Source organism: Ursus arctos, unplaced genomic scaffold (assembly GCF_023065955.2).
Source record: "Ursus arctos isolate Adak ecotype North America unplaced genomic scaffold, UrsArc2.0 scaffold_37, whole genome shotgun sequence".
Lineage (NCBI taxonomy): Eukaryota > Metazoa > Chordata > Mammalia > Carnivora > Ursidae > Ursus > Ursus arctos.
Window position 1 is genome coordinate 14302375 of NW_026623053.1, and position 24518 is coordinate 14326892.

At 42.9% G+C, this 24518-nt stretch overlaps 1 protein-coding gene across 1 annotated transcript in view; it reads left to right on the plus strand.

Annotated features, from left to right (window-relative positions):
- Positions 1–24518, plus strand: part of NPAS3 (neuronal PAS domain protein 3) — an 816434-nt gene that overhangs the window by 370220 nt on the left and 421696 nt on the right. The window lies entirely within an intron of this gene.

Consider the following 24518-nt stretch of genomic DNA (forward strand, 5'->3'; position numbering starts at 1 on the left):
TTAGCTCAAGGGGCTCGTGAAAGGAATCTATAAATAATTAGAGCAAAGATTGTTTTATGCTTGTGATCTTAATGTAAAAATGTTTGCTGCTTCTAGTGAGGGTGCCATGTGCCCGTCACCTCTGATCTTAGAATAAAATAAACAAGTACACAAATCTTCCAAGATATTTTATTTCTCCATTGCTTTGATCTCAGTTTTCAGCTGAGGATATGTAGTTTTCCTGTGCCAAACTCTACTTGAGCAGGCAAAATTTTCTTTGACCTATAAATTACAAGCATGTGTTACTTCCAATTAATCTTTATAAGCTAGTGAAAAGGAATGTAGTGGCTTTTATAGTTTGACAGTTCTAAAAACAAATTATCTTCAAGTAGATCAACTTTTGAAACTAGGAAAAACCACATGTGATCTCCAAACTATACCTTTTAGTGGCACCTGCTGAGTAACAGGTGTTTATAACTTGGCCATAAAAAGTCATGCCAGCCTAGAATTGAAAGTCTCAGCCTAAAAGGAATCTTTAAAAAAAAAGGGGAGGGGCTAAAATGATTTACTTTTTGTTCTATCCTCTAAGAGGTATATAAATACAAGACTTAAAGTCCTGGGCATGATTTTGTGGGAAAAAAAAAAAATCAAACAGAGGTAGGCCATTTGTCCGAGCTGTGGGCCACTGCTCCTGTAAATTAAAGAGAGGGAAGTGGGAAGGAAGGGAGAGCCAGAGATGGGAGGTGGAAGGATCTTGACTGGTAATGGAAATGGCTGCTTCGTCACAAGCTTGCTGGGTGGGTACATGTTGAATTACAGAATATGGTGTATGCCTGTGTTCCAAGCCTGTCAGGTTGCAGGTGTTAATGACTACACTGGTTTCTGTAGATTTTTTATCTTGGGTTCTATTTCTGTTGCCCTACACCTTACTGATCTGAGAAAGAGTCCAGAGAGCACAGTTTTACCTTTGAAAGCCAGGGAATGATTCTGGAGGGGTGAGCAATCATCATTAGTTTTGTCTTGGCCACTTCAGAATCAGTAGAAGTAGACTAAAGTCCTCTTAAGCAGAGTCTGTCTTCAGGGCTCTTTTTGTTTCAGTCATCTTTTCCAGTTTATCAGCATCTTGTCCCCAAATCCTTGTGCCACTGTGATGCCCTGGGAGACAAGATTTTCCTTTTTTCCCTGACCTCATGCCCAACATTCTCCCCACCTCCTGCCTCATCTCCTGGTGACGGTGGCAGGGAAAAAAAATCTGGTTAATTAATATTTGCTAAAATATTCAGAGAGTTTTAGTATCTCTCAAATGGCCTTATAGGGATTAAGTGTCCAAGGAATTCTATAGACATTTTGAAGTTCAGCTCCTCAGGGAGAAGCAGAGGAGGAAAACAGTTTGGAGACAGGGCATACAGATGCCTGCTGTGCTTGGAGGTGACCTAAACCGTACATTATCTAGGACCAGTTGTTCAAGTAGGATTATTGAACCACCCAGGAATACGGGTGGTAACTGAACTAGAGTACAGTGTCCTCTACTTCACGGGACATGGAATCTGTGTGGCCCTGTTTTCAGTTAACCTTTGTATCTGTAACCGGAGCAGTGTCGCACCTACTTGCATGTAACTATGGCATTTGGGTAGGTTACCTGGTGTGAAGCTCTTCTGGACCAGCCTCTCCACGTGGCGACCTGCTGGCTTTGATTTTGCTGGCCTGCAGCGGGTCAGCTTGGACATCTAAAGGGTGGTTTTGCAGAGTGTGAATTTTAATGTCAGAAGCATGTGTGTTTTTCATGAAGTGCTCGCACTTACGTGGTAACACGCTCACTAAATAAATTGGGCTGACATTTCCATTGTTTCCTCCTTGTATTATCTTGCTTTGTTGCATGCTTTAATAATTTTTATCAAGTTTATTGCCCCCTACTGCTCAATATCTTCAGATGTTGCATGTTCTTTACATCCTGCTGGGGCGCAGTTTAATGAATTAGTTTTCAGTGAGAATGATATGATTTTTACAGCCTGCCCACAGAGATAGTGATTTTAATATAGTACTTGTTTGACTCTGAGCCCTTGCCCATTTCTTTTAGCCTAGGCATGTCACCATTACTAGCATCTGAGTGTCGCAAGGCACTGGCTGTCCAAGCTTGATGCCATGCACGTAATGGTCTCTTTTACTGCATGTTTAATTCTTTATCTCTTCTAATCTTCGCCCCGAATCTCTGTCTTCATTTCCATCTCAGACAGTTTGGCTTTTATGACAACATCTGTACATTTGCTTTGCATTGAAATTCCCAGAATAACATCTTTGCTGCTGGTGGTCTCTCTCGCTCAGTAATTGAATGCACACATTCCTTGGATGTGTTATGTGGGGTGATTGAGCAACGTTAGGTTTTTGTCGAACTTGGGCTTATTTGAAACTAGACAAATGAATTAGGGTTTATTTTTGGGGCACTTGGGCCTTCTTTCTTCTCGTCGTGCCCCATCTTACGCCACCACTCGTTTTCCCTAATCTGATTGAACTGTAGAGATTCTCATTTCTCTTTCCAGAAAGGTAGTTAATATTTAAGCACCACCACCTCTACTCCATACCATGCCTGTCAGTTTGGTCTTCTCTCCCTGTGTGCTTATTCTCTATACATCACTATCACCCCTTTGTCCTCCCAGAGTTAAGCTTAAATCAATTAACGTAGGCATTCATGACAAGGGGTGTCTCAAACTTGGAACATTCAATGAAGAATTTTAAAAGTGCCAGAACTGCAGGGTACATCTCGATATTGACCATGCAAGGTCTTGTCTGTGGTTTAAATACAAAATTTACCAAGTGTGTCAGTTAAAATACTTTTAGCTGCCCACAAGAAAGCGTGCGACCTATAGTTGGTCAAGCAATAACATGGTTTATTTGTGTGACGGTGAGAGCGGTCTGTCGGTAGGCACAGCAGGGCTCAACGAGGTCAGCCGGGACCCAGATTTGTTCCTTTTTTCCACTCTGCCATTCTCAGTGCATTACCTTTTCCACTCAGGACTTGTCTCGTCCGTATTTTGGCATTTTGAGAATATATAATGATAGGTGTGGTATAACCAATGCTAGGCTTTTAGTTGGGTTCCTTTGCTGCAGCCCTAACCCCGAAGACTGTAATCCCTATGAAAGCAGGGGCCTTGTCTCTTTTTGTCCCTATTCATGTCTTTAATGCTGTCTGAGCCCCTGGAATATAGTGGGTGATCAATACGTTGCTTACTGAATAAATGAACCTCTGGAATGATGCTTTTGAACTTGTTACTTGCTCATATAATAGAATGCTGTGTACTAGGGTGAAACTTAACATTTGAATCAAATAATAAGGCAGGTCTCTTCGTCAGCTTATTATCTTGCGGTGTAATTAAGAGGATTTAGTTATTTGGGTTTCATCAGATGCTTTTCCTAAATCAATAAGCATCTCCCTTCCGCTTCTCTGGGCCAGCCCCATTGCACGGTTAATGCCATCATGAAATACCGGAAGGAGAGAAGGAAGGCACAGGTTTAATGTTACTCGTGTGTGACCCTACAGAGTCAGATGTCACCCTGCCTCCACCTCCTCCTTGGCCTGCAAGGCAAAGGGAGGCACTGAGAGGAGTAAAGGAAGGCAGTCAGTAGTGAAGGGAAGGGTGAGGACTTGCAGCCAGCTCTCCCATGCCTCCTCCTCTCCTTCCTTCTCACTCGGCCAGGTAGTTAAGGGTGATGTTAATGGCGTGCATGTGACAAAGGGATATGTTTCTGAATACTGATATCTTCCCAAAGGGGCAAGAGTAATTATGAATTTGCTCTAGAAGAAGAGACATCATACGGAAATAAATGTAAACTTGAGCCTATGCAAAACTCTTTTCTCCACTTAGCTTTTACATAATGAAACTTGCCCTAAAAGTTATGGACCACGTAAGAGAGGCGAAGGGATAAATCTGGTTTCAAGGGCATAAACATTGAATTGCCATTTGTACTGATTTTCAGATGCAATTTAAAAATTAATCCAGAATGTTCAGGTCATGGGTATTATGAAAGCTTTTTATTGTAATCCTAGACAAAACTTTATTACGCCATAAAGAAGTCAGGAGTCTTTAGTGAAAATTGTAGTTGACAGGAAAATAAAGTCGATTCCACTTAAAGCTAAAAGGTATAGTAGGGTCAGGAGATGCTTATATGTATCTTTTACTTTAGAGCGCATTTATAGCTCATGAAACGAAGTAGATTGATATTCTTGAAGCAAACTTCCTTCTCCTGTGTTCACAAAACCTGAGTTAGCCAGGTGGAAGGACGCTGAATTAAGCCTTTATTACTCTGCCTGGGGCACAGGAGCTCGTGTCACCAGCCCAAGGATGAATGTTCAGTGCCAGCAACAAGCTGCCCTCTGCTGAGACCACAGATTTCCCTCCCTGATTTTTCACATCTCAGCTAAGTACTTAAATAAAAATATCTTGAATGATACCATTTCTTGCAATTTCATTTCATTCTTTACTCGCCTTTCTCAGTTGCTGGAAATTAAACATTATCATCATCACATCTTAATAGAAAGACGATGGGGTCCATAGAAATGTTGATTCAGGGTTGGGAGCGTTTCATCTGTGATCTTTACCCTCAAGGAAATTCGGATCTATTAGAAAGATTTATAAACATGAATGTTCAGTGTTCAGTTTATAATGCCAGTGCACTCCTTCCAAGAAAAAATAGTGTAGCTGGAGATTAGCTTCCTAACTGAGTCCACAGCGCCTGTGTACCCATAATGGAACCCAGCGATAAAAGGAACCATCCTCATTTTTTTAAGATCTTATGTATTTACTTGAGAGAGAGAGTGAGAGAGAGAAAGCATGAACAGAAGGTAGGGTCAGAGGGAGAGGGACAAGCAGACTCCCAGCTGAGCGGGGAGCCCAACATGGGCCTTGATCCCAGGACCCTGGGATCACTACCTGAGCTGAAGGCAGATGCTTAACTGACTGAGCCACCCAGGCACCCCCTAAAACTGACCATCCTTTCATGCCTTATATGTCCTGGGAGCAGCTTTCTTTGTGCCTGGGGGCACTAGCGTGGTGCTGGGCAACATTTTGAAATAGATCGAAAGTGTTTGGAATACCTTTCTATCAACATTGCTGTTGCCTCTTTCACCTGCCAGTAAGGTTTCACAGGCCTATAGCACCCAGGTGTCCTAAGGTTATTCTATGTCCGCCGTCCTAAGCCCACCATTTGGGGAAAAGAGAGGTAAGATGAGCTCCTTACCCTCAAAGAGCTCCATTGTTCAGAAATTTTCTTGTCTTTTTTTTTAAAACATTATCAAAATTCCAGTTCTCAGGACATCTCAGTTTCTCTAGGGATTAAGAGAAAAGCAAACTGGTGGCATCAACGCACACTGCCGTGTGAATTATTAATAGTCTTTTTCACCTACTCAGATGATTCACTTTCTAAACAAGTATGTCTGTTAAATCAGACAAATTTCTAACCAGAGTTCCTTGTGTTGTTTCAGACACTGTAGCCAAAAGTAAGAAAAAAAAAAAAAAGCTCAAAAATTTCTAAGATTTTTTTTTTTTTAAGATTTTATTTATTTATTTGACAGAGATAGAGACAGCCAGAGAGAAAGGGAACACAAGCAGGGGGAGTGGGAGAGGAAGAAGCAGGCTCATAGCAGAGGAGCCTGATGTGGGGCTCGATCCCATAACACCGGGATCACGCCCTGAGCCGAAGGCAGACGCTTAACCGCTGTGCCACCCAGGCGCCCCTCTAAGATGTTTTTAGAAGACCACTCAAAAATATTTATTGGCACTGTAGGTTATAAATGAAGATAGTCCTATCACAGATTACAGTGTGGGCATAAACACCCAAGAACACTATAAACAAGGTAAAGCGAAAGCTAGAGGAACAGTGTAGAAGATGGTATAGGAGCTCAGAGCGGAGCAAGACGACGTCCAGCTGTGCACTGACAGAAGCCGAGTGAGGGAGGCCTCTGGGTAGGGCTCGCCTGACAGGGTCTGTGTAGGCATAGCTGAGGCGAGAGTCCGGGCCGGCCAAGAGAAGAGTTTAAGCCAGAGCGCTGCAACGCTGCTCTGCGGGAGCCTGGCCTCCGGGAGGTCCCTGTTTCTCAAGAGAAGTTCTGCTCTCGAGGGAGAGAGAGTTAGAAATCAACACCTGACGACCCTGCCCTTTGCATACTTGAATTCTCTTCTCAACTCCATGAGCAAGCATCTTAGGAGAAAGTCAAGGCTCAGCAAGATCAAGTAACTCGCTTGAAATCCTCTAGTTGGTAAATAGCAAGGTCAGGATCCTGATCTGCCTGATTTTAGAGCCCGCGCTCCGGTCCCCACGCAGCCTCTGCCTTCTTATTTCCCATGGGGATGTGGCCCAGCAGCCATGAGGGAGGATGGGGCACTCATCAGCCTTTGTTGAGAATTGTCTGCCTGTGGATGGATGCATTTATTTAATTCTATGTACATTGAGAAGACTTCCTGATGTTATTTGTCACAGAAATAATGGCATAATTTAGCAAACCTCTAAAGGCAGGACTAGCACAAGAACCCCTCATTTCGAAACCATTGGCACAAATGATTTATATTTAACCATTTGAGTTCATTCAGAAACAAGGTGAGTTGTCCAGAACAACATTATTCTTTTTTGGAAATGTCTAGTCTTGTCTGTTTTTTAAAAGACCTTTTCTATAAAATGGACCAGAATTCTGCAGAAAATGCCTTGGTTCACGTGGCAGCCTTTCTGGGCTTGTTCTGAGAGCCCAGGGGCCATGCCGAGGTCTGGAGCTCCCTTCACGTCTGCTTCTGTAGTTGCACGATCACCTTCATCTTACATCACTTGACAGAAGTTTGTTTATTCATCTTTAGGGACGTGCATGCTTTCTCTTTGGGGAAGAAGTAGGATTACAGTAGACCCTTGAACAACACGGGTTTGAACTATGCAGCTCCACTTACACACAGATCTTTTCTTCAATAAATAACGGCACAATACTGTAAATGTACTTTCTCCTTCTTACGCTTTTAATATTTTCTCTCATTTACTTTATTGTAAGAATAGAGTGTATGATTTATATAACATACAAAATATGTTAATTGACTCTCAAATAACATAATCAGTAAGACTTGTGGTCAGCCGTAGGCTGTTGGTAGTTAAATTTGGGGAAAGGCAGAATTTAGATGCATATTTTCAGCTGCATGAGGGTCAGCACCCCAAACCCCTGTGCTATTCAACGGTCAACTGTATTTTGTTGGTGGGGGGAGGGACTCAATTTTGTGTCGCTCAAGTGCCTTCGGTTGGAGGGTGGTCCCGGCTCACTCTAGTTCCTGCTGGCCTGAGTTTTCAGTTGGGCTCTGCCCAAGCTTGGGGTGCTTCCTCTCCCCTCTCATGGCTCCTTAGCACTTCCATCCAAGAGTGTCTGTCAGAAACTGAAAAAACCAAACCTCAAGTCAAAGCTCTTGGGGGAATTTTGTTGAGGAAAGAGACTAGAAGCATGTTTTTTTTTTTTTAAAGATTTTTTATTTATTTATTCGACAGAGATAGAGACAGCCAGTGAGAGAGGGAACACAGGCAGGGGGAGTGGGAGAGGAAGAAGCAGGCTTATAGCGGAGGAGCCTGATGTGGGGCTCGATCCCTCAATGCCGGGATCACGCCCTGAGCCGAAGGCAGACGCTTAACCGCTGTGCCACCCAGGCGCCCCTAGAAGCATGTTTTTAATACTGTGAAATTTGGGGATTGTTCATGGCTTTCTTGATTGAGGCTATGTCTATGCTATTGTGATTACGAAGATTTGTCTGCACTTTAATTGTTGGTAGGGATTTTATAATTAAGAATATACCTTTAATATACTTCTTAACCCATGTATATTGTTAAACAACCAGTTTCATCCCAGAATGGAAATAGAAGGATAGGACCCTGAATGCAGACTACTAAAAGACAGTTATTATCAAATACTTTTTTAATGATAGAATTGTTTTAATTACTTATGGAAAGTAAGTACATAAAATCATCTTTCCAGACCTGGTTGACTACATATTGTATTTAACAAATTTAACAAATTAACTAACTAATTGACAAATGCTCTAATGATCATGATTGTATTAACCAGTGAGATTTTTGCTCATTTCTGGGTGTCTCCCGTATTCAAATTCTAAGCAGTAATTTTTCATCATTAAAGAGGTTTGCAAACATCATTATAATTGTTCCTGCCCATCCCCCACCTTTCGTCTTTTTTCTTTTTTTTTTTCCGTTTGTTTGAAAAGAACAAGCACAGTACTCTGAATGGTTACTTCTTCCCTTCTTCTGGCGTCTGACCGTAAACTTAGTTATGCACAAGCACTCTGAGTCACTTGCTGTTAGGCTCATTTTCGGTGAAATTGAATTTGTCCTTTTCCTTCACTGATGGGAATATTAGCTTACCGTGTTGGCTTCCTTCTCAAAGGGAGTGGGCGTGCTAGTGGCATGACTGGAGGGAATAACTTTGTATCCTTTCATACAGTCTCGGGGTGGAATTATTGAAGGACGGAAGATTTTTCTCTAGCAGGAGAGAAACGTTTCTCCCCGATACAGAAATCTCACACTCCAGGTCCTTTGACACATCACTGACTGTTGGAGAGCGTGGAGCCAGTGTTTACTGCTGGTTCTTGGGTGTTAAACAGCCCTCCACTGCTTTTATTGTACCATTAATTGCACTTAATGCAGCTGCATTTCTAGTACGCTTGGCTAGGCTCTGAAAATTAAGTAGAGGGTACTTTGTTATAAAATTCACTGTAATGAGCTCTGGTGGGACAGGGTCTGTTAAGTTTGAAATTACCTCGGGCCATTTCTAAAGGACTTCTTAAAATATTTCACATCTATAAAAGTTTGTAACTAGATAAATAGCCACGGAGAGTGTTCTACCAGGAGGAGGGAAATCCACATTTCTCCTCAGTGCCATCTTTGAAAAACTATGAATGTTTTGAATGCTTGAGAGCGGTGTTTGTTTTCTACATTGTCCTCTGCCTCCCAGATCCACTAAATTCCAACTTTTCGGCTGGCCTCGCATAAGCTCAGCTTGAGGTATTTGCACCATGATTTATAGATACAGACCTCTTCCTTTCTTGCTTCTTGTTGTGTTTTTGAATCCAAATCCTGCACTGAACTAGAATAAATACAGGACCCCTCTCTGGGTGTACATAAATTGGTTCAAGAAGAGGTCACACCTCTAAAAACAAAAACGCTGAAGAGACAGCTGTAACTACTACCCAATTAGTCTAACGTTGCAACTCGCGGCCAGGGCCTGAAACGGATTCCCGGTACCTGGCTGATAGATGCTGAAATGACTTTAATTTCCCCAGGATTCTTGGGCTATGTGACTGACTGCCGTAATGCTCTGCGGCTGATAAAATTTCAGATTGACTCATTTACCGGGTAGCTTTACCAAAACATCCAAGTAATCCGTACGTACTCATTAGAGACAGGTCCAGAGCGAATTCCCTTGGGACTGATTTGAGAAACCTCGCCGGGATCAGCCTCACTGAGCCTTAGACGCACTGGCACAAATCAGGTGGGGGATCTTCTGTGGTTTTAGTGCAGCAATTTATCTGAGTTTTGTAGTTAAAGTTTGAGCATGAGGTAATTAGAGCCCTCCAAGCTTGAAATTCATGAACCTTATTCCCCCTTTAATAGACTCTGTACAGGCTTGCCACGCTCACCGTTTGACTGATGGTGTAGACGGAGGCTTTGTTAAAAGCCTCTGGTCAAAATGTAGTTTTGGAAATTTCAAAATCGGTTTTCTTTCCTGTTTAGCTCTTACATGGATAAACAGGGGAGGCTGCCGCGTGTTATTACCGAGGGTCAGTCGGCAGTCTGTTGTGCCCTTTGGAAATATTCACTAGTCAATAATCAAATACACGCAGCCGTGCGGCACTACACCTGCTGTCCAGATGGGTCCGACAACAAACCGGACACGACCGATCAGGACGGAAGCAGAGAGGGGCGGAATGCCATGGGTCTGTTTGGTTTCTCGCGCTGTTTATCCCTCCTGGCACACACTGGAAGATAACCTTTCCGCGGCTACCATTGTGGTGGTAGGCAGCGCTGAGCCTACTGGCCCTGCATTCGGCGGCTCTAATCTCATCGAGCCTCCCAGTGCCTTCCTTGTATACATTCTTTAGGAAGTTGAGCCTCTCAGTGTGGAACGTGAAGTGTGGATGCACGGATGCGTGCCCCCCTGCCGATCTATGCATGTGCACACAGATAGCGGTACGCTCGAGACCACCACACCACCTTCCTCCGTTTACTGCTATCGGAGATCACTGTGCTAAAAATGCGTGACGCAGAATCCAAGTCCAGCTGTAGTCTTAAGGATTTTCATGTGTGCCAAAACATTCTCTCTCCAGTGACCGTTTTCCTCAGTCCTGTTTGTGAACAAGACCGTGACGTGTGAGTTCACTCTGCCAAATCTGCAGAGGTTTTTGTTTCTTTTTGATTTGCACCTGATTCCCTAGAATACACATCTTTGAGAAAGGAGATGGGAGCTGCTGGTTATTACCACCTCCTCTGTGTCAGACACCGTGCGGGGCACTTCACCTACGTTCTCTCACTCAATCCTTGAACGACATGCCGGATTGGGTAGTAATACGTTCATCTCTCTGGTAACCATATTTCTCTGAGATTTTACTAACTGGCTCTAGGTCACACACACCCTAGGAAATGACAGATAAGTTCTATTTATAGAATATCCCCTTAGTGACTCTCTGTAATCTTCCTCATCAAAAGCATTTTACCAGCACCTGTTTTTATTTTGCCACAGAGAGCTTTTTAAAAACCCAGATTGCATTTAAATGTATTTACTCCTTACTCTTTGCTAGGTCTACGCCAGAAAACGGTCACAAATATTGAGATCTAGCCCTTGCCACAACTCTTTGGACAAAGAATGATGCCTCACTGTACAGATGGAGAAACCAAGGCTGGATGTCAGGTGCCTTACCCTCGTTCACGAGCTGGTAAATGGCAGAGCTGAGACTAGAAAGAAGGGTTTCTGTCTCTCAGAATTACGTTCTTTCTACTAAACCACAACTGCCTCCCCGTCTTTTTAAGTACTTCTAAATACTAAGGTGAATAAAAATGTGAAGACCCTTTGACGAGCATGACAGAGGACAGAGCTAGACCTAAGCTGACATACTAAACTGCGGAAGAAGTTCCTCCTAAAAAAGTCATGTCAGAAAATGAGGCAAACACACTTCTGAGGGCAATGCAGGAAGGAAGAGCGCTTCCTCTTCTTGACTGGGGGTTAAATTATGAGGAAAAAAGATGGAGGTGGCTGGCAGCAATGCCACAAAGAAAAGGGAAGTTGGCCCAAGACTATTCGTAGTCCCTCTCAGATTCTGAAAGCCCTAAAGTGAGCTGTCTTCAAAGGGAGGAAGGGAGAAAACTGATGAGTTGAAAGAGCAAGATGAGCATCGAGTGTTTTCTTCTGACTGCTGAGGATGAGGCTTGTTTCAACAACATTTTGGAAATTCCGGGAGACCTTGTCTTTCTTCCTTCCCATCTAGAACGTTGAACCTCCCTGAAGGTGAGGCAGCTGTTTTCTGTAAGACATAATTCTTGGGAAACAAGACCTCCTTCTCTCCTACACGCAGCAGTTCTTGGTTTCTTTCTTCTTTGGCTTAATCAAAATTCACAAAATAATGCAGGGGGAATAGGAGGTCCTTCTTTGCCTTTTCAATTTCTTTTCCAACAAATTAAAGACACCTTTGTTTTCTCTGATTACTTAATATTCTTTTAGTTCACACCTGGGTATATTAATAATCTGTTGCAATACTAGCCTATGGGTATTTGACGGATCTTGGCCACAAGGAGGTATTACTGACTGCTTTTGTGATCCAAGAGTTAGAGGGACTCCAAAAGCAATTCCAGGTAACTCCTCTATTTACAGCATCTTAAAAGCTTTTGCCATCGCAAGAGATGCAAGGAAGGGGAGACTAGTAACCGCGTGGACCAGGAAAGAGCACCCTTTTCGATGAGTGAAATAAAGGACAGTATTGATAGTGTGAGATGGGGTAGAAGCCTTAAAATTGCCCTTTTTGTAGCATGTGGCCATCTTTCTATAGAGAGAGAGTTTCGCATTTTCATGAAATTGGAAGGAGAGTCACTCTAGCAATTGGGACCTGGATCTTAGGAAAGAATGCTTGATTTCCCTGTTTACACAGTGGAGAAAAACAAGGGAGAGGGAAACCAGTCTGAAATGATGAGCCTGCAGGAGCGGCAGTATGGAGACTCCTAAGAGTGGAGGGAAAAGCATAGTTTCAAGAGGACAATGATGGCTTGATTTCGATGTATTTCCCTATAGAAATGCACTTTGGAATGTGAATCATAGATGATTATGTTGTCTGACCGTCATCTAGAAGAACTTGTTCTGAAGTTGAGCTCCTTTTGGCTGGATGAGGCACCTCACCATGAAGCATCATTTTTGTAGATTCAGGTGATAGTAAAATATTGATTTTTTTTTTTTTAAGCGATGTGTTACCCATTTCTCAGCCTAACCTTAACTCTGGACAGTTTTGTAGCTTCTTTCAGCATCGTCCATCTTTGATATCTTGTGGCTGTTGGTTGCTGCTTCTTAGGGTATAAACGTTCTCAAGTCACTTAAAAAATTTTTCATCCTGGGTATTCTCCTACTTCTCTTCCTTGCCCATCCTTTATCCCTTATTCTCCTTCTTTTCATTTACAAATTCCTAGGAAAGGATTTCAGGTGTGTAATTCGTGGTCAGCGCCTCTCATTTACTCCTCAGTGGACAGCAGGGCCCCCACCCAAGGTCTTCAGAGCTCTCCCATGGCACGTGACATAGTTGAAGTGTCGCTCCTTCAAACGTCCTGCTTTTCTTCTTTGTAGGTAGGACACCATCACCTCTTTATCCACCTCCTACCCCTCCGGTGGTTTATTCTCAGGCTCTTTGCTGACTCTCTTTCCTCTCTATAAATGCAGATGTTCCCCAGCCCTCCCTCATTCTGCCCTTCTGTGGCTTCTCCGCCTACTCTGTGCTAATGACTTGCAGCCTCGTCCTCACCTCTGCCTCTCCTCTAGCTGGAGCCTTGGGTCTGCCAGACATCTCCTCTCCACAGGCCTGTCCTAAAAGACCCCTCCAGTTCCACGTCCTACCTTCATAACACCTTCTCTTCTAAATGTCCTGTTGCAAGAAATGATTGAACTGTCCATACTGTCTGCCACCCAAACACCTGGACTTCACCCACACTCTTCCTTGTCTCTTAATAGTCAATTTACAAACTCTCCCGTTCTCAACCTTCTAAATACCTTTGGAACCGAACTGGTCTCTACAGTCTTTCTGACTTATTTCCCAGGATTAACTCCTCCTCATTTCTTGCCTAGACTATGCAGTAAGCCATAATTTCATCCCTCCTGCAGACACAGTTCTAACCTGTGCATCACTACCCTGTTGATAGAACACATACATGTACGCACGTTCCTCTTCTACTCAAACCCTTAGAATGGATCGCAGTCACTCTGTGTAAATTATGAACTCCTTGGCAGTGTTCGTAAGGCCATTGTGACTTAGCCTGTAGATATCTTGTGCCATTTCTTTCCCTATGCGGGAACTCGCATGTCTTGCTGAATTTGTGCCGTCACGTAGGCTCTGCTCTCTACCTCAACCATACCTCTTAGCACCACCAGTCCCTGGCTTGTTTCTCTGGAAAATTTCTACTCATTTCTATCCCAAGTATCTTTTAAATCTTCACATTTCACTGAAGTTAGATGTTCCCTTTCCTGAGATCCTCCAAAGATATCATTATTTTATTACAGTTTGTATTTCCATCTCCCCAGTCTCTAGATTCCTTGAGGGTACTCACCCCCTGCCATTTCCTGAACTGGATAAGTTGTCTCCCATCTCAAGACCTTTATACTCGGGCTTCCTTCACCTGGAAGTCATGTCACTCTGTCGTTTGATCCTTCTCTCTACTGAGATAGAGTGTTGGAGACGTCTTTCCTGATTTTTTTTAACTTATACAGAAACTCCTACCACCCTTTTCCCTTCTTCCCTTTATTTTTCTTCATTCTACTTACATAATTAGATGTGTGTACTGTTGTTTTTCTCTGATCCTGCCCCCCGCCCCAACTCCCCACCATGTCAGCTCCATGCAGGCACGTTTGCCTGCTTTGCTCATGCTTCTCTGGCTTATCACTAGAGGGCCTGGCACTTAGTAGGCCCTCAATTAATACTTAGGTGAGTATTTGAATTATATCCCTTCCAACCAACATAAAACTTGGCACAGAGTAGACACGCCGTAAAGGTTTATTAAAAGAACAAACATGGAGTATGCATTTGACCGTGGTTAAATAAATTGCCATGTCTGAACCCACTAAACTGAAGAGACCAGTAGCTTCCTGGAAAAAAAGAATCAAGACAGCTGGAGGACAAATAAAAATGACTGGCTAGTGGCAAAGTCCATTCTCATCAGAATGCTGGTTCAGTTATTCCGTTCAGATTTTTGGCAAGTGATGCAGATTCTTTTTCAGAAAATGTTGATTGATTGCACAGTTGTACCCACTTCATTTGCAAACCTTCATTATCTCTTTTTCCTTTCCTCCCTCCGTCTGCATTTAGAAGGGGAGGAGCTGTGTATAATTCTACAAAGCAATTTTTGTGAATAAACCAACTTACTGGCTGCTGTTTTCAGTCTCGCGGTTCCACACAGAATACAAGTGTCTGCTTTAGTCCTGTGTTCTCTCTTGCCTGGGTCTGTGGCATTCATTCATTGTCGTATTCATTTGATTACTCATTCATTCAGGGCATCATTTGTTCAATCCCCTTCAGTGCCCAGCCTGGTACAGGATACGTGTGGACGCTTGGCTGTGGTCTAAAGCCAGGGTTCTTGACCTGAGCTTGGTGGACGGTGGCAGAAGCTCTCTGGGACTTTTGTAATTGTATACGCCAAGTTTTGTGTTTGAATACTGCCTCAGGAAGAGGGTTTGCTTAAACAGCTCTGTTATTCAAAGCAAGCAATAGGTTAAGAACCTCTGATAGAGACTTGAGCTGAGCCTTGAATCTAAATAATAAGTCTTCAAATTAGGGTTTTTCTCCTTGATATGTGTCAGGGTGGTGGTAAGTATGAGAGAGTACTTGTGTGTGTCCTCCAGTCCTGGTCTGACAGGCTGGGCAGCCTGTTTACGGTCTCTGTGCTCCCGATAGTGCCCCCATGTCTTAGCTTCTAAGTCTGCCCAAATCAGAGACTCTGTAGGTTCCCAGGAGGCAGATGGCAATGATGATGCAGACCTTGATCTGCTAACATAAGCGAGACCCAGCGCCTGCTCACTTCCCATTGATAATTGTGTGGGCTTTTGTTTATATGAAATCAGAAGGAAGATGGTGGGGTTTTAAGAGCTGATTTTGGTTTCCAGTGGCGGTGGCTGTGTACATTTACCTAATCAAGTTATGTCTGAGGCATTCAGCATCTTAACATGAATGCCAATTACTGCTGGAATAGGCCGTGAGTGAATCCTTCAAAAGAAAATTCAGTGGGCAGTTGCTGAAACTCAGTGAATTGCTGGCTCTTTGCCCAAGTATGTGTGAAATGTTTGCACTGGTTTGAGGCCCTGATTGCAGTTGGCTCACGGGGTTTGTGGTGACACTGTAGATTTGATATCATGCCATAGGAAAGGCAGAGCCTGGGAGCAACATACAGAGAAACAAAAATCTTCCTAATATTAAAAAAATAATAATTCCTAACTATTTCTAATATTTAGGAAAAACACAGTCCCAATTATTTCTGTCAAAATTAGAATTAAGATAGTACACTAGAAAAGTCATCTTTGGCCAACCTCTGCTTTTCATACCAAGGAGGAGAGAGCTGACATGTGCTGAAAGCCTCCCTTGGGCTCAGCACGGGGCTCTAGAATGTTCATTTATTCACAAATATTTATCGTGCAGCTCCCACGTTCTGGACCCTATTCTGTCAGGGTTTCTGCAGTGCACAAAATGATTTCCCCAGCTTATGAAGGTAAAAGACTAGCGGAGGAGAGAGATGATAGGTGAATAAGTTCTAGAAGGGAAATTAAAGGAGGGCTGGCATTGTCACGTGTCTCACAACAGCCATATGAAGCATTAACCCTTGTGACAGATTGGGAAGTTGGTCCACAGAGCCTAACTTGTTCAAGACCTAATTAGAGACAAATGGAAGATTGAAAACTTGGTCAGCCTGACTCCAGAGCCCAAGTCCTTTCCTCTGCTCATGACTGTCCCCCATTGAACTCTTTCTTCAGGCAGAGGGCAGGAAGCATTTGCGGGAAGGAATTGGATGTCCTGCAATGAGGACCTGAATCACCGCAGTCTCCTTCAGAACACCCAAGGGGATGTGACCGTCCATTTGGCGACTGCGTTGTCTCACACAGTGCGAAGCTGTCTGCGGTGATACAGGCATGAGCCTTAGGGGCCTCGATGTCAGCTGTGCTGTGGAAGCACTGCGGCAGTCATGGAAGGTCAGGGTCTCCGGAGCAAGCGCGGTGGACCTTGGTCTCCTTGGTGTGATCTCGTGACTATAAAACTATGGTATGAGCTCAGGAGGGTGCCGTGGTAGTGGGGGGACCCAGCCTCGCAAGCGACCGTAGGAGTGGGACATTCCAGCGGTGTTGCAGCATAAGGGAAAGCAAGGCGGAGTGGGCAAGATGAGCCCGAAACCTTGCTTTGTGTAACTACGTCAGTGTGCATTCGTCCTTGCCTTCACAGCTGCCCGGTGGATCCCGGGGTCTTGTGTGTGTGTGCATACGCGTGCACTGCTGAGACGAGCGCTCAGGGTCTTGACTGTTATATTTCACTGTCCTTGTGAACTCATCTTCCATAGCCCAGTTCCACCATACCCCTGCCCTGAGGTCTTTCCTGCCCCCACTCTCCCTGCCCCATCCTGAGTTGAGAGTTGATAATTGCACATTTATTACATTGTATTCATTTGCTTATGTGTCAGTCTCCCCACTAGAATCCGATCACCGGGAAGGTCAGGGTCCTTCTCATTGGCATGTTCTATGACCATGCCCAGCACAGAGCAGAGCCTCACTCACATTTTACATGGATGCCTTTAGCTCTCTTCTGCTGATGTTTAAAGAAAGCATCTAGAAATGAAAATAGGAACCTGGCTTACGTCCCTGGCACCTAGGTCAGTGAGATTAATATCTTCCATCTTGCTACATATTCTCTACATTTTGGATGAATAAATGTGCTACCATAGCCTGAGATGGCTAAGCTTTGGAAATTGATCAGAATGACTTTCAAGCAGGTGCTGTTATAGCAGAGCATTGTGTCCTTTGAGCCAACACCCCAGCGCTTCATGGAACTGTTTGTGTTGACTCTACTTTTGGCAGAAAGCAAGTCACTAAATGCACTGCCAAGCATGGATGTGGCACAAGGGCGGGGGGGCTGTCAGGGAGAAAATGCGAATATGACTGAACATATGAATGGATGAACAGGAGAGAGAACAGGAAGAGGGCAAGAGACATTGCCTTCTTTCTCCCGCAGAAACACAAGCTGCTTCCTGCGCATGCAGTATTTCTGAGCTCCCTGTCCTATCAGCGGCCTAGGAGAGCCTGAAGGATGAATGGAGCATTAGACTGGAGTAATAAGTTGTGTCTGACTTACCTCTGGCTCTGTAGCAGATGTCACAAATGTCATAACACGAAATTTGGGGATCAGACTTGGAAAACAAAATCAAGGTCACAGATGGGGACCTCTTCCTTTTGCCATCGAGTGCTGACCTCCATCATACTGATTCCTTCATAATCTCTACCTCCTCCTGCTGGGTGGAATCCTGCCACTAACAGTCGGTGAGCTGCTGAGGTCAGAAGGGGGGACAACGGTATAGTTGCACTCAACTGCAAGGATTTTAAGATAGTTTTCAAAATGAGAGTATAAGCCTTTTTTCCCCCAGACCCTACTGAACAAGCAAACCAAATCTAAACCCCCGTTAAAAATGTAAAATTCTCAAAATCTGTTCTGGTGATCAGTGAGAGAGGTCATTTCTATCAATCAAAAGACAAGTTTTAAACTTTGCAGAGTTAGTGTGCCATTGAAATCTCAAATTTGATGTGATCTGTTTTTCCGTTTGAGAGCTGTGATCAGAGAGTACTTGGTGTCTTTTTATAAACTATGCAGTTAATTCATGAGAACACACAGTATTTCTTCCTGACATAGAGTAGGTGATTTGTAGAGGAAAGTGGTCATTGGAAGAAGAGGAATTTACATAAGAACAAAGACAATAACAGCAACAAAAGAAGCAGCACAAAATGAGATTATACTCAGCAGAGCACCGTCGTCCATCAGGCACACGTTCAGGCTCCAAGCCCAGGCCGGGGTCTGTGTCGCCCACTCTCTGTGGCCCACTTGACCTTCTGTCGCACAGGACTGCCTCACTCGTGGTTTGCATCTTAGTCGTTCGTCTTTGTGTGGAGTGCCTAGCAGAGCACCTGCCACATGGGAAGGGTCAATGCATGTTCCTTGCTGTACAACTGAAGCCAGAAGCAGTTTCTATCTTCTCGCTGAGCTCATGTCAGGTAAAAGTCAAGACTCCCCACCACTCAAAGATTCTACATTCTTCATTCTTTTTTAAAAAAAATATATTTATTTATGTATTTGAGAGAGAGAGCGCGCACACAAGCAGGGGGAAGGGCGCAGGGAGAGGGAGCAGCCGACTTCCTGCTGAGCAGGGAGCCCAACGTGGGGCTCAATCCCAGGATCTTGGGATCCCGAAGGCAGATGCTTAACTGACTGAGCCACCCAAGCACCCTGACATTCTTCATTCTGAAGTCACTTGATAACTGCCACACTCTTAAAACTTCCCCAGACTGAGAAGGGGTGAAATCCACCATATTCCACATCTCTGCTGGGAATCCAAAGATGGGAATTAGTCATGATCAATAAGCTTCTTACCTTTATTTATTTTATAAGGAAAAGAGGATGTTCTCATACCCTTCTTGTGTAAAGGGGATTAAATTGTTAACTTTCAGCTTTGCCACCCAAAGCAACCCCTGTAGCAAGTTGTCGAAGCCAAGAAACATATTCAGAAAAGACTCAGGTGTCTTGTAAGTTATTGTTGGACTTTGGTCCTTTAAAAGTGCCCTCTTTTTATATACGTTGTTATTTTGGCATGATTAAGAAGGTGAAACTGGAATGATCAAGTAGCCTGTTCCCTTTGTAGAAAGTCCTCTTAGGAATTGTAACACGCATATCCTCATCCCTTGTCCAATCTGACGCCATGCTCTTCTCCCCCGAGGCCGCCTGGCATCTCTTCAGGATTCCCCTCATGTACCCCACCCAGGCTGTGGATCAGGCCTGCATCTTCCTGCGATTTCTGTCCGAGAGACGTTGGCTGTCAGAGGTCTGTCATTCCCTCAGGTGCTGTCACTCCAAGCAGCAGCTTCACCCACGGCCTGAAGGATGTCATTGTCGAGGGGAAGTTCGGGTCCTCTCATGAAGAATGTTGATCACCCTTCATTGCCGCCCATCTAAGGGACATATATAATAGTTCCTATAGTAACTACCGGATTGTCAGAGAAAGGCTCTTGTTCCTTTTCCCTAGCTACAGATAGAGAAATCCTGCTATGGTAGCTAGAAACTCTCATTTCCTTCGAGGAAAAGGAAGGCACAGTGGGCAAAGTGAGTCTTTGCAAGGAAGCGTTGCAGTGCAAGAAGTCCCTGTAACTTGTTGCTGACCAAATACACAAAAGCATTGTCCAGACTTACTCTAGTCATGCTGGGGTGCTATTTCCCTTTTGATGCCTTTGCCTTTTTGATGTAGAAAATCGTAAAGAAACATCTTCAAAAATCATACGGTCAGTATTTAGGTCTTCAGAAGATAAGAAATGCATGATGCACAAACCCCATACTAAACAGATGTATTGAATGTTGTATGTTTTCCCCTTAGTTCTTTCTAGTTGTAGCCATATAGATAGGCTTTTTTTTTTTTTTTTTGGAGATAAGCAGATATGTTTTCTTTTTCCCAAATTAAGTAATTCATTTGTACATATTAATACTTTTACAGTCATATCATCTCTAATGCTTTTGGCTAATGCATTCAATCCACACTTAAATTGTGGGAGAAATTTAAATATGTGTTGCATCAAAGAATTTTAAAATCAGCATAAGACCTCTTAGAGTTTCAATTATTGTACTGGATTAAATACCCTTTTTTGGTCTAAACTGGTAGTATAATGTGTTCGTGGGTTCTGGGATATGAATTATATGGGTGTATTTTGTGATATTTAAAAAGACTAAATATGAATTGAAAAATAATCCCAAAGTGCACCATTCCTTAATAGAGGACGTTTTCTTTCTTATATTCATTGTTAATCATTTACATGCCCCATGAACAATACTTGTCCCCATTTCACCTCTCTGATCATCTTTATTTTAAATGGTGAAAACTCTAATATTGGTGCAAGTATGTTGAAAAGCATTGCTAATATTTGTTTTCAGATATTTACATGATACATTGTGTGGAAACTCCACATGTCATGGCAGGGACAGCAGAGTTTCAGTGATGGGGCTGCTGTATTAGTTACGTTGGTACCGAGCTTGACTTTTTCCAGTCTCTCCTCTCCTCTCCCAATCTGAAACTCCCCCCGTGTCTAACTAAGCCTTGCACCACCAGTGAGGGGCTTACGGTTGAAAGGATGCAAATTGTGAATATGGGCAATAGGCAGAGCTGTGTGGACCAGTTTGAGAATGAAGATTTGGTCCCATATTAAATGAAAACATAGACATTTTAATTTTGATTGGGAAACACAAGGCACACACACTGTCCTTATAAACTTCTGAGGCTCCTTCCTGGGAAAACCCTTCCTTGGCTCCCCTTGCCCTACAGTGAGGGAGGCTAATTGAGGTTCTTCAAGGGAAGTCCCTTTTCTTGTCTTCGGTAGCCATGGAAAGACTCATTAAGCATTCTACACTCCATTCTTTCCCAGACCCTGACTTTGCTTACCCCAAGTGCTAAAGCCCAGGGAGTGATGTCCAGTATTCCATTAAGCATGCCCTTTCGTCCTCCCTACCCCCCAAGCTCAGTGTGGGAACAGAGGTTTGCCCCTTGAAGGATGAGTTCAGAGGGCAGCCATGAAGCTTGCCTTTTTATTAGGTGGATGATTCCATCCCTGAAATACTACCTGCAGAACTTTCAGGCTATGTTTACCCATTCTGCCATACTGCTCCCATGGAGGTGGGCCGGATGAGAAAATATTTCTAAAATGTCCTTCCCTGCTTGCCAATGATGGCTTTTCCCTAGTAGAACAGTCCTTTGGAAACCCTGCCTCACAATGTCCTACTCCTCTTCACTTTGCATCTCCCTGTCAAAGGCTCTCTTAAATAACAAGCCCCTTTCTCTCTCCTGCCTGCCTGTGCTTTACCTTCCCATTGTGAACTGTGTTGCTGAGGAGCTGGGGCAGCTCCCCCTTCTCTGGAAATGGGGGTGGGGAGAGTTACGAAGGAAAAGGGCAATGCAGGACACAAGGCAAGTAGGGCCCATGACTTTCCCCCCTTTCATTATGTGTGTCCACTGAGCTGTCCTGTTTCTTTTTTGTAATGGGTTCTTCTGTGGCAAGCTGACCTTTTGGCTGAATAGGTCAAACTCCCACTGAGCACTAATCCTCAGCCTTCCTGGCGATTGTGTATCCCCGAAGGTGACAGGCACTGGTTAGGAATATGACTGGGGGTGTGTGGTATATTTCCCCAAAGAGGGATTGTCTTTTACTGCACTGAATTAATTCTCAAAGACCACCTCACAAGGTATGTGAGTCAATATTGGAATATTTTTGCCGATGTTGTTGAGGGACAAGCCTAATTTTTCAGATACTTGTTTCAGATTGTGGTTTCCTTCTGTGTCTTCCATTTTTTAATGAGGGAAAAGTCAAATTCAGCATTCTAATGATTCATCGTATCATTCTAGATTTCTGAAACAATCTGAATTTCTTGGGTTGATTTTTTAAAAATCCTTCTCCCTATATATTTCTTCCATTTAAAGTCTCTTCAAATTCCAGGTGTTTTATTTTTAACCCTGGCAAAACATGAGCATTGCAGTGTTTGTTGATAATTATGTGCTGGGCCTAGGTTTGTTTTGAATTGCTTAAAATTTGGGGGGGACTGTTTATTAGGTTTTAAAACCCCAGTTACCTATAGTAATTTTAGGTAACCTACAGTAACTACCTACAGTTGTTAGCAATTTTCAGCTTCAAGTTGGTACTCAGTAAATACTGAATCACATTTGAAGTTGAATTATTGTATTATTTTATTTGCTTTTAACAGTTTGTATAAGCTGTTCAACTTCCACAGTTCTTAACATCTTACTGTCAGTGAGTTAGGGACATACCCGCCACAGATAAGAGATTACGTATTCCATTTATTGAGCAACATGTTGTTTTTTTGGTTTTTTTGGTCAATTTAATTAGTGTTCTTTAGATTTCAATTTAGTGTTCTTTTAACCGAACAAATACATGAAATGATGTCAGTAGATGAGATGAAACAAAAATCGGAGAGTGCTTCATAAGCAGTGTATTCTTTTTCTGAAAATGATGGACCTCATGAGGGAAACAGAGCCACAAAATAACTCAACCTGCATTGTTCCTGAGTGACCGGGTGATTGTCTCAGTTCCCCAAATGCGATAGGACAAAAAGGTACAAGGCAAGAAGTGCATATTTAACATCTCTTCGTTACCAATAATGCCGGAGCCAGAGCTGGGTTTCTACCACGGGCATAATGGGCTCCTGTTTAACATATTTATGTTGGCTGTAAAATTAGGAACTGTCATTACAGCCCCACATCACCTGCATAAGTGCAAAACATATAAATCAAGAGAAGTTCCAGTGCCATAAAAATGCCATTGAATAGAGTAGCACGAAACCACTTACAAGACACTTGTGTGTGCCGCTAGCGTGTACTGGGATGCACACTCCAGTTTCTGGAGGATCTGAGGAACAAAGAAGAGTGACTAGGCAGGTCGGGCTCGTGGATGAACAACTGATGAAGATGTATGGGATCCCCAGGCTGACGAATACATTTTTTTAAAAATAAAATTCCTAATTATTTATGCATTTGCAGCATTTACTTAAGAGAATAGCCTGAGCCCCAAGTGAAGAAAAGGCAGGAAAAGAAAGGCCATCAGTGGCCAGGCTTGAATAACCCCTGTAAGCCCCCCCACTGAAGTCAATGTTCTGTGCTTCCAGAAGGCAGTTGGGCTGCCATCTGTTGTTACTGGAGCATGCCTCTTGGGCCTCCTAGTAAATAAAATGCTCCTTATATTTGCCGTGATGTTTTAGGGTCCTCTCTAGGTTGGTGGCTCTTGCTCTCCTGGCCTCCTCTTAATCCAGCTTTTTGTAGAACAGTCTGTGTTCTCCAAAACAAGTCCATTTCTTCTGTGAAGTGCAGTGGTTTATTTTGAATCTCAAAATTGGAAGTCCTGAAATGCCCACAAATGATGAACTATTATTAATAAGGAGCTTTCTGGATCCTAATTACTGCCTCAGAAAGAGTGGACACTTTTGAAGTTTTTCAACTCCCTCCCTTCCCTCCCAGAAGCTCCCCACAACAATCTTAAAAAAAAAAAAAAAAAAAAAAAAGACTGCAGATTTTATTCATGTGGGATCATTCACACCAAGCTACCATAATGTGCAATTAACACTCTAGAAACTGAAAACAGTATTCAGCAAGACAGCTGCATTATCAAAAATGCCAAAGGAGTTTTGAAGGGAGTAATGTGCATGTTAGAATAGGAAATTAATCAGAAATGTGCACATACACACACAGCAGTAGTATCTTAAATATATCTGAATATTAAATTTTTAAAAATCTCGAGTCTATACTTACAGTAAAGATTAATGTTAGGATAGAAAACTGATTTTTTTCTATTTTAAAATTATTGTGTGTTTTGCTTCTGAAGCAAATGAGGAAGTTCAAATAGAGAGTTCTAAGATCCCTTCCAGCTGGAATATTCTTTGATAATAATCACTCTTCAATTATATTTTATAAATTTTCCCATTGAAAAAAAATGCCCCTTTTATTTCCTCTTGCCAGTCATAATGATACTTAACACTCATGCTATTTTCCAAGTGCCTTTCAGACATTGCAGACACAAACTCACAATTGCAGGGGTAAACTGCCTACTTGTGCACAGCACAATAACCATAAGTACGTTTATATTATAATCCCTACTAAGCTAGGGATCCAACTGACTGAGTAACTGAAATGAAGCAGAATTACCCCAGCAGCATTTTGCTGGAATTTTCTTGTCAACTAGCTGAAAATGTTTTTAGAAGTAAGAAAGTGGGGTTTCGGTTTTATTTCAATTCATACTGTGGTGGTTTGAGGAAGGTAGAGGTTTATAATAAAATTTGCAAGGAAAACTTGGGGAATTTACTTGTTGGAAATAAGGGAAAGATCTAAATATTTCCTCCCAGAAGTTACCATAAGGCAGATTTTTATGTTTGAGAGCTTTAAAAAAAAAAAAAGGAAAAATACCCAGCACCAATTTGAAAGCAAATGGTGACCTCGTGCCAAAGAAAATTAGTAGAGGAAAGACCCTCGATCCTGGATCCCACAAATAC